Raw genomic sequence first — 10,285 nt, 5'->3', positions numbered from 1 at the left:
GGTTGGTTGTTCAAATGAGGTTGGGCCTATGCAACACGGGTGTGTTGTATGGTGTTTATTTAATATTGATTAATTATACAACTGTTTCACTATTCTCTTAAATATTTATTAAATGCTGTTATGCAAATGAGCTATATTATGCCATCCTTTGTTATCCTGTGCACTTGCATATTTGCTGTGTGGCTTGTTGAGTATGTCATATGCTCATTCTTGCAATATTCAATCATCAGAAGAGGAGTATTTTAGCGAAGGTGATGATCTGGAGGATTGAGCTTGTTCTGGTTAAGATGCCTGTGGAGTGGAGTCGCCATAGCTGTTCCGTAGTTTGTTATAGTTTTATTTTTTTTTTTTCCGCTGCATAGAATGTTATTCTTTGAGAGGAACTATCTACCTCTGTGATAATTTATTATTTGCGAATATTAAATAGTTATTTATTTGTACTCTATTATCAATTTGTTATTGTGTGCCTCGGTTGATTCCTGGACGAGGGTTTAACACACATGTAAGCGTTTGGAATTTTGGATAGAAATTCCGGGCGTGACAGCTAACCAACATTTAGAAATTATTTTTTTTTGTAGATGTAAGCTCATCACGGACGGTTCATATTACAAAAGCCTGTCACAGGTGACCATACTAGTGACGGCTTTGCACATACATGCCGTCACAAGTGACACACCTGTGACGGTTTTTACTCTCTGAGCCGTCACAGGTGAGTCATCTGTGACGGGTTGCAAATTGGCATGGGTTAGCGCAGATACTTACCTCTGACGGGCCGTAGAGTTCTAGCCCGTCAGAGGTGACTGTCATCAGTGACGGTCTTCCACCCGTCAAAGGTGACTGGACTCACCAGTGACCACTAATCACTGACCAAGCCTAAAGCCGTCAGAGGTGAGGGTTTGGGCCCGTCACAGGTGACCTTGTCCAGTGTAGTGGTTAGGAGTAGTTCCCAACTCCTCCTACTTGTTTTCCGCACGCACGCTTTTCAAACTGCTAAACGGTACGTTTTTTTGCTAAAAATTTATATACGAAAGTTACTTTAAAAAATCATATTGATCCATTTTTTTAAAAAAATTAGCTTAAACTTAATTAATCACGTGCTAAACGCTGCTTTGTTTTGCGTGCCGGAGAGTGAGGGTTCCCAACCCTCACTCCCGAACAAAGCCCCAGTACGACTCTATCTTAATTTGAAGAACTATATTATACAAGCTTAATTCCTTCTATGAATTGGCAAATGCATGCCAAGTAAAGGTTGAGCATACTAGCTAGCCCCTATGCTGCAAGGCAGTAGATATAAAAGGTTTCCCACTGTTTACTACATATCGATCCTATCTACACATGTACCAGAAAAGTAATAACTTTATGGTTTTGGGTTGAGAGGTCTCATCAAGAACTCTAACCCTAGCTGCGTATTAGCTGCTTTGTACCAGTCTCATATTTATATTCCGTTCTAGATATTTGTACCAGTTATTTCCGGTTAGGAGGTCGAGACATACGCTTGAGTTTTCGTTCCGTACAACGTAACTTATATGAACTTGACATTTGCACCATTGTTGGTACGCCCCTCTAAGTTCTCATTTCTTTCTCATTCACCCAGAAAAGGTTAATTACCTGTTTAATTATTAATAATTCAAAACTGGACAATATGATAATGATAGAAATGGTAGAATGTATATATAGGTTTCAGACTATATACGGATACATGTGTTGTGTCGTCTGTTCCGTGCAAGCACAGACTCGCAAGCATTGTTTGTGTAGAAAGCAAACAATAAATCCAATTAGTTATAACAAGAAATGTTCTGGTCAACAATTAATACCAGCCATGTTCATGTTATTTGTTTTCTTACTTCTGTTTTCGTCAAAGGTGTTTGGCTGTTTGCTTTGCCCTTCATTGTTTTTTTCTTTGGAAATGTATCGTTTCAAAAGAATATTTGAAATTTTGTAAATTAGAATACGTATTTTTCAAAATCTTTGTTGTTGTTCTGGTATTTTCGAAAATTGAAAAAAAATGTAACATTGATTTTTTTTTTTTAGGATTCTTATGAACTTCAATGAATTCATTGAGTCTGGCACTTACAAATTAGTTGAGAATTTTTCAATATGTCTTCTGCTGACGGATGCAGCCAAGCAGTGTCAGCAACGTGGATCGACGAAAGGGCAAAGAGTAATGTAAGTCAAGTACTACTAGTTCTTTCTCCTCTCTGGTAAAGCCTTGAGACATAACTCATACATTTGGCAGTATTCCTGACCTAATCCTCCTTGACATTCAAGCCATTAATTATTTCATAAGGTCATCTTTGATCGCTTCGGACCAAACCACCATAAATACTAGCTAGTATACCTCTTCATTTCTGGTTGTCTCGAGCAGTACTGTTTCGATAGACAAGGAAAGAGTTGAACTTGCAATGGTTCACATTTCAAATTTCATCTCCTGAAAGCTTTGAATTGACGATGATTATATAGTTTGGGATTTGGAGGCACCAGGAACTGCGTTGGCTTCAACTCTCCGGATTCCTTCTAAGTTTTTTGCAATCAGCACAGTGCAGACTTGTCATTCAGTACGAGAATTGACGAGGTGATTTGTTGGCTGCGCTTAGGTCGGGATCAAGAGCTAGCGCTTGGAACTGAGGAGAGTTTAGCTTTTTGTTTCCTACTTGCCTAGTTTAAACTATGCTATACTCAATATTTGTACTCGGCAGCTGCTACTACTTTTCTGGGGTTATCCAATGAGGCCATAACATAACAGAAAATCTAATAGCATCACCAGCAAGAGATAGTGCTAATAGCTAATGCATATATGATACTCCAAAAAAGTTTTTTAATTTGGTAAGTTTGCTTTTGTCCCACCTCGTCCGGCTTTGTCCATGTGGACGTTACAACCATGTGGGGACAGCAGCAGCAGCAGCTACACTTCATTTCACCTGACTTCCCCCACACTAACACACATTTTTCATTAAAGCACATTTCAAATTGTTAAATAGTGCGTTTTTGTAAAATCATTTTATACAGAAGATGTCTAAAAATAAATAAATCAATCTATCGAGCTTATAATGATTAATTTTTAATTAATCATATGTTAATGAACTTTCTCGTTTTATGTGCATGGATGATGTTTCTTCAAACTCACCGGCTATGACACTCTTTCCTCCCCAGCTCATCCTTAGAACTGATGTAGCAATATTATCGACGGCTAGATTAGCCTGCATGTGCACGCATGGTAACTTACATGGTTGCTTGGAAGTTATTTCAAGAATTCAACTACTCATGCAAATAAATAACTTATCATTGGGTGTTTCAATTCTGTACAAAATGAAGAAGCCCAAAGTATGCCGGAACACTGCGTAGCTATCAGATTTTATTTATCATTTTTTCTCTTTCACCATGGATTGCTCTTCTATTAGACGAGCGTGTCATTTCATTATCGAACAACCCATTCGCTTGTATTAAATTATCGACGTATACATTGCTATTGTCTTTTCCTAAAAAAATGAATTATTTGTTATTATTAGACGAAACTAGGATGATAGCCCGCGCATTCGCGCGGGCATGCATGTTAGTTTGTTCTGAAAATAGTTATAATAAAATAAACTGAAATTAAAGTAATGTGTTTTCTATTTAACTGGGTGTTCATTGTATCTCTTTTTTGAGAAATCTCAATAAACCTCTATTGGCAATAAATGGTTTTTTACCACCCTGTCAATCCTCTTTCTATTTGATTCATATAAACGCAATTCTTTATGTATCTGAATCAATAGTGATAAGTTCTTTAAAAAATATTTGTTATATTTTGAATTTAGTGATTGAGTGATTCTAATTTCGAATTTGTTTTCAAATCAAATTATTATTTTATTCTAGATTTTCTTTTTAAGGATTTTAAATTGTACTTAATCTCGTATCGTGTTGTATTTGGACTCATCTTTTAATAGTTATTTTATTATACATTTTGTATAGTTTTAATGGGTTTTTAAAATTTTTGAATGTGTATTTTAATCAAATCCAACATGCATGTCCGGTACCTCGGATTTAACTATTAAAAATCTATAGGCAATGCTATGATGAACATATCCCAGAAAGACACAGTCCACAGTCTTGGGTCCAAGTTTGCGCTTTTTCGTTATTGGTACATTGACTTTCGCCAAGCACCCCCATGTGCGCAAATAAGAAAGTGATGGTTTTCTCCCAATCCATATCTCATATGGTGTTTTGTCCTTATTTCTGTTAGGAACTCTGTTTAACACATGATTTGAGGTCAACAATGCCTCCCCCCACCATGCCTTAGGCAGTCCCGCGGTGTCCAACATGGCATTCACCAAGTCAGTCAGTGTGCGGTTCTTCCTTTCAGCAATCCCATTAGACTCGGGAGAATAGGGAGGCGTCCTCTCATGTATGATGCCATGTTCCTCACAGAATAAGTCAAACTCGTTCGAGAAAAACTCTCCACCACGATCAGACCTAAGCCTTTTTATCTTTCTGTCAAGTTGATTTTCAACTTCTGCCTTATAAATTTTAAAATAGTCTAGAGCCTCGTCTTTCGTTTTCAACAAATACACATAGCAAAATTTAGTAGCATCATCAATCAACGTCATGAAATATCGTTTTCCACCCTTCGTCAACACCCCATTCATTTCACAAAGATCTGAATGTAGGAGTTCTAGTGGTGCCAAGTTTCTCTCCTCGACAGCCTTGTGAGGCTTGCAAGGTTGCTTCGATTGCACACAACTATGGCACTTAGAACCTTTGACAATGGAAAACTTAGGAATTAAATACATGCTGGAAAGCCGAGACATCAAGCCAAAATTAATATGACATAAACGTGAGTGCCAAACATTAGCCTCATCATCCACACTGCCACAAATATGGTTCACAGACTTATTGCAGAAATCAGAAAGGGAAAAGCCGAACAGGCCTCCGCACTCATAACCTTTACCAATAAAATATCCATGTTTAGACACGACTACTTTATTAGACTCAAAAACCAACTTAAATCCGTCTCTAGTCAGACGGGAGCCACTAACAAGATTCCTGTCGATAGAAGGGACATGCTGCACGTTCTTTAGCTGCACGATCTTTCCCGAAGTAAACTTCAGATCTACCGTGCCAACACCATGAACAGAAGCATGTGACCCATTCCCCATTAGGACGGTGGAACCCCGTGCGACCTGATAAGAAGAAAACAATGAGATGTTAGCACAAACATGTACATTGGCCCCAGTGTCAACCCACCAATTAGTAGACTGATTAACTGAAAAAACAGTAGGTAGATTACCATACCCGCTTCCATCTCCAGTGTTGCCAATAGTCACATTAGCAGACTTAGAAGTCTGCCCTGCAGGTGCCTTCATCCCCTTGCGTTGTGGACACTTCCTAGCCAGATGACCAACTTGGCCACAGACAAAGCAAGTCCTCTCATCCTGATTAGGATTGTTGTTGTTGTTCTTCTGCTTCTTGAAGTTGGTGGTCTGCTGAGTTTTGTATTTTCCCTTGCTCTTGTTCTGGGCCTTGTGCACAACATTGGCACTGGACTGCCCACCATCGCCCTTAGACGCGGCATCCTTTTCTCGAGCTTTCTCCTCAACATCAAGAGACGCTATCAACCCCTCAACGGAGTATTCCTGTCTCTTGTGTTTGAGTGCAGTACCGAAACTTCTCCAAGATGGAGGTAATTTTGCAATAATGCACCCGGCCACAAATTTGTCGGGTAAGACACACTTAAGGAGTTCGAGTTCCTTAGCCATGGTTTGTATCTCATGAGCCTGTTCGACTATAGAACGGTTGTCAGCCATCTTGTAGTCATGAAACTGCTCCATGATATACAGATCATTGCTAGCATCAATAGCACCGAATTTAGTATTCAGTGCATCCCACAACTCCTTAGCGTCGGTCATATGCATATACACCTCGACCAGACGATCGCCAAGAACGCTAAGAATGCATCCCAGAAAGAGAGTAGTGGCTTCCTCGAATTGCTTCTGCTGTTCAGCAGTAAGAACTCCTTCAGGTTTGCCAGTACTCACCCAGAAACATTTCATAGCTGTCAGCCACAGAGTGACCCTGATCTGCCATCTCTTAAAATGCACACCGGTGAATTTATCCGGCCTCAGTGCATTGGCAAAACCAGCCATAGTAAAATCACAGTGCCTATAATAAGGTTTTTGGATTGTTGAGATTATAGGCATATAATGATTTAATCTATTCCATAAATAAATCATGACATTACAGATGAAAACTAGCATGAACGCATCATTAGATCTACACATGTAAGCTACATAGTATAACATGAACAGATCAAATATGCGCAACATATTGAACACGTACCGAGGTGACGGAAAGACCGGCTGCTTGGTCGAAACTTTTCGCAGGTGTCTACAAAGGCACGAAACACGCGAGCGAAGAGGAAGGCGAGCCGTCGCGAACGAACAGGGAGCAGTCGTGCGAAGCGCTTCCCAAAAACCTTATTGCCGCCTTCTCCCAGTGCAAGACGTCGAAGGCAGAGGTTCCGGAGACCTGCTCTCCCGATCGCCGGTGCACGCCGGCGAGCGAGATGGAGTAGTCTACGAGCGACGGTGCAGTACAGAGTAGGAGGCAAACCCTAGATTGATTTCGCGTGTGTTCCGTGAAGACGGCAGGTCGGTTTATATAGAGAAGGGTCGCTTGATCAGGGCGCCCGCACGATCTCTACTGCGCGTAACCGAACCGGATAAGTCGCGCGTAATTTATCCGGACTCCACGCTGTTTGCACGCACCGAATTTTTCGGAACGTTTCCAAAACAAAAACGAATCCGAATTTGCAGCAAAACAAAACTGCAAAAGGAGGCTGCATCTGCGCAAGGGTGAGAAGCCAATTTTTCGGACCATTCGACGCGTACGTCGTGCACGCGCGCCGCCTGCCCAGGCTAGGCGAGGCGAGCGAGCGCGCGCGTGTGTTTCCCCTCTTCTCTCCACCACACATGCTTCAAGTGGCTAGGAGGGCATCCTCCCTTTTAAGGAGGTCCCCCTCTCCTAGAATAAGCAAGGTGGTACTAAACTCCACATGCATGCCATCCCATGAGGTGGGCTTTTGTGATTTTCCAAAGAATTAATCTTCGAGTGGGCTAAGGCCCATTCATTAATTCCAACAAAGAGAATAGGACCTTATATATGAAACTCCCTCTGTATAACGCTAATGACTTTTCATCAACATTTGACCATTCATCCTTTTAAAAAAATTATGTAATTATCATTTATTTTATTGTAACTTGACTTACTATTAAATTTTCTTTAAACTTGACCTACTATTAACTTGACTTACTATTTTATTGTAACTTGATTTACTATTAATTTGACTTACTATTAAATATTTTTAGATTAGCAAAAAATTTTTAATAAGATTAACGGTCAAACGTTTGTCAAAAAGTTAACTGCGTAAGACATAAAAATACGGAGGGAGTACAACATGAATAGTTATGTTAAGCGTCGATCATATACAACGTGAATAGTTAAAGTCATGGATATATTATGAACATGTAACTCATGACATATTTCTTATAATAATAACAAATAATTATTTTTTTAGAAAAACACAATAGCAATGTATGCGTCGATAATATAATACTACCGAATGGCTTATTTAATAATGAAGTGACACACTCGTCTGATAGAAGAGCAACCCATGGTGAGAGACAAAACAGATAAAAAAAATCTGATAGCTTGGCAGTGCTCCGGCATACTTGTGGGCTTCTTCATTTTGTACAGAATTGAAACACTACTTCCCAATGATAAGTTATTTATTTGCATGAGTAGTTGAATTCTTGAAATAACTTCCAAGCAACCATATAGAAGTTATTCCCCTCCGTCCTATTTTAAGTGCAGCCATAGGTTTTCATGCTCAATTTTGATCATCCGTTTTACTTAAAAAAATTATAATTAGTATTTTTTTATGAGATAATAAAATATAAATAGTATCCATTTTTGGGATAGGGTTGTTGGATTTGGGGCAAAAGAAGGTAAGCTAGGGGTATTTTGGACCATATGAAAATACGGGAGACAAAAAACAATTGGGGACCGCCTATTCTGCAGTCGATTGCAATTTTTGCGTTTGATCAGTCAACTTTGTGCACCATTAGATATGTATCTAACGGTAAAGCTCAAAAAATCAAAACGTGACGTGCAAAAAAGATCACAATCTGGTGCAGATGTTTGGGCCCAAAAACTAACAAAAAGCCTAAAGCCCAAAGTTGGTTAAAACACACTTTTTGGGTCCAAAAACTAACAAAAGCCCAATGTTTGGGCCCCAGTTTTTTGGGCTGTGTTATGGGCCAGCGAAGGTATGGGCCCGAGTCTTTTTGGGCTGTAGTTCAGTGAGTCTGGATTTTCAGTTTTTTAGCTGTGATTTGGGCTTTTTTCAACAAAACAAATGGGCTCTCACATGATACCCGTTTTGGGCTTTTTAGCTCTGATTTGGGTTCTATCACAAAAATGGTCCACTCCCTGGTTCCCTTAAAAAATGTCTTGTGCTCCAAGATAGAAACTCAGATCAAAACTTAGATCCAAAAGAAAAATGAGAGGAGAGATCAAAACTCAGATTGGAAAAGCAAAAAGGAGAAAGGGAGAGAAAGAACACGAAGAAGAAGAAAGAACGTGTGCTGGGGGGACAGGAAGAACCTGAGAAATTTTTACTTCATGGAGGTTTTTCTCTTTGCTCTCTGTTCCCACCTCCCTCCTTTTCACCTCTTCCTCCCATCTTTTGATTTTTATTTGCTTTTCTTCCCTTTCCTCCACCCCCTTCCTCTGAAGAACAACGTGTGTTGAGGAAAGAATAGGAAGAACTTGGGGGAAATTTACTTGATGGAGGTTTTTTTTTTCTGTGTTCCCCCTCTCTAGTTTAACCTCTTCTTCCATTCTCTCTTTTTGTTTTGGCTTTTCTTCCCTTTCCACTGTCATTGCGTTTTCTGCTGCTTCCCTGCACAAAACTTTATTATATAAAACTCATAAGCAACACAATATTGATCTGGTCTATTTTTTCATGTGGTTGTAATGCAATACTGCACTCAACTATAGCAAAATCTTGTGCAGAATGTCTGCTTTCCCTTATAAACAACAGGGTGACTGAATATCTAATAGTGCACAACTCAGAATATCTTGATTCGCTAACTGTTAAAACTGCTCTGGTTCAAGTAGTTGTTCTCTTGTGGTCATTCTTTGAATTATGGGAGCTCTCTGTTCATGCAATGCCATTACATTGTACAAAGGATGTAATGTCATTTTTTTCATCTATCCAAATGTACAGGGCACAGAGACAGAATCAAATAAAGACTATGGGATGTTATTCAGATTATCACAGGAGGGAGGCATCACCTATACAAATCTAATCCAGCAAGTCTCTGTCTCACCTAATGCAATTCTTCCTGGTGCTCAGGTGGCAGTGAGTAGAAATAAAACACATATTAAATGAAATGTTTAACTAAAACTTTATGTGCAAAGTCATAACCTCCACTGTATTTTTTTTTGCAAAACAGGGTGGTCTTCCCCTGCTCCAAAACACTTGTGGCAGTTTCATGCAGCTATTGCAAGCTCCTATCGAATAAGAGGTGTGTTCCCTTTTGTTTATTTGATTTGTGTTGTGCCATCCCATTATTTGATTAAAAACATATTCATGATTGGTGTGGATATAGCTAATCTGGTTAAAAGTTCAAATCAAAATAGAATTATAAAAAAGTCTCTTTATTAGAATTTTTTTTCTTACCATTGCAGACTGCTCTATATTTCACATCCAATAGATTTGAGTATGTCAACACCTTTTGGGGTTTTGATCCTCACAATGGTTATCAACAAAATGACCTGCAAAATGCACAAATAGACACCTCTCAGATGTGCAACTCTTTGTCACAAAGTGTAGCTGTGCATCCTCCTGTGGCATCACTGGATATGCTATATGATGAAATGCAAAAATCAAGCGCTGATGTTGATAATCAAGCTGAGATGTGCAAGTCAACAGTACAATTGAAAGCATCATCTGTAGAAGTGATTTATAATGAAATGCAGACTCAAACCATTGAGGTTGACGTCTATTTTGACCAGCACTTTGAGCAAGCAACAAAAGAGGATTTATTGTCTGATCATGCAGAAAATCCAGATCAAAATTTTAGTGAGGAAGATATAAACATATTTCTGGAGAATGAAAGTGTAGAAGCTGTTCAGAGAGGTGGTCAGGAAGCTAACAGTGCACATGTGCTGTCAATCAACAAAGTTTTTGCCGATGAGAATGAAGCTTTTGACTTCTACAATGGTTATGTTTATATGGTTGGTTTCT

Source organism: Oryza glaberrima, chromosome 4, assembly GCF_000147395.1.
Source record: "Oryza glaberrima chromosome 4, OglaRS2, whole genome shotgun sequence".
NCBI lineage: Eukaryota > Viridiplantae > Streptophyta > Magnoliopsida > Poales > Poaceae > Oryza > Oryza glaberrima.
The sequence above is the reverse complement of the archived record's forward strand: the minus strand, read 5'-3'. Positions refer to the sequence as shown.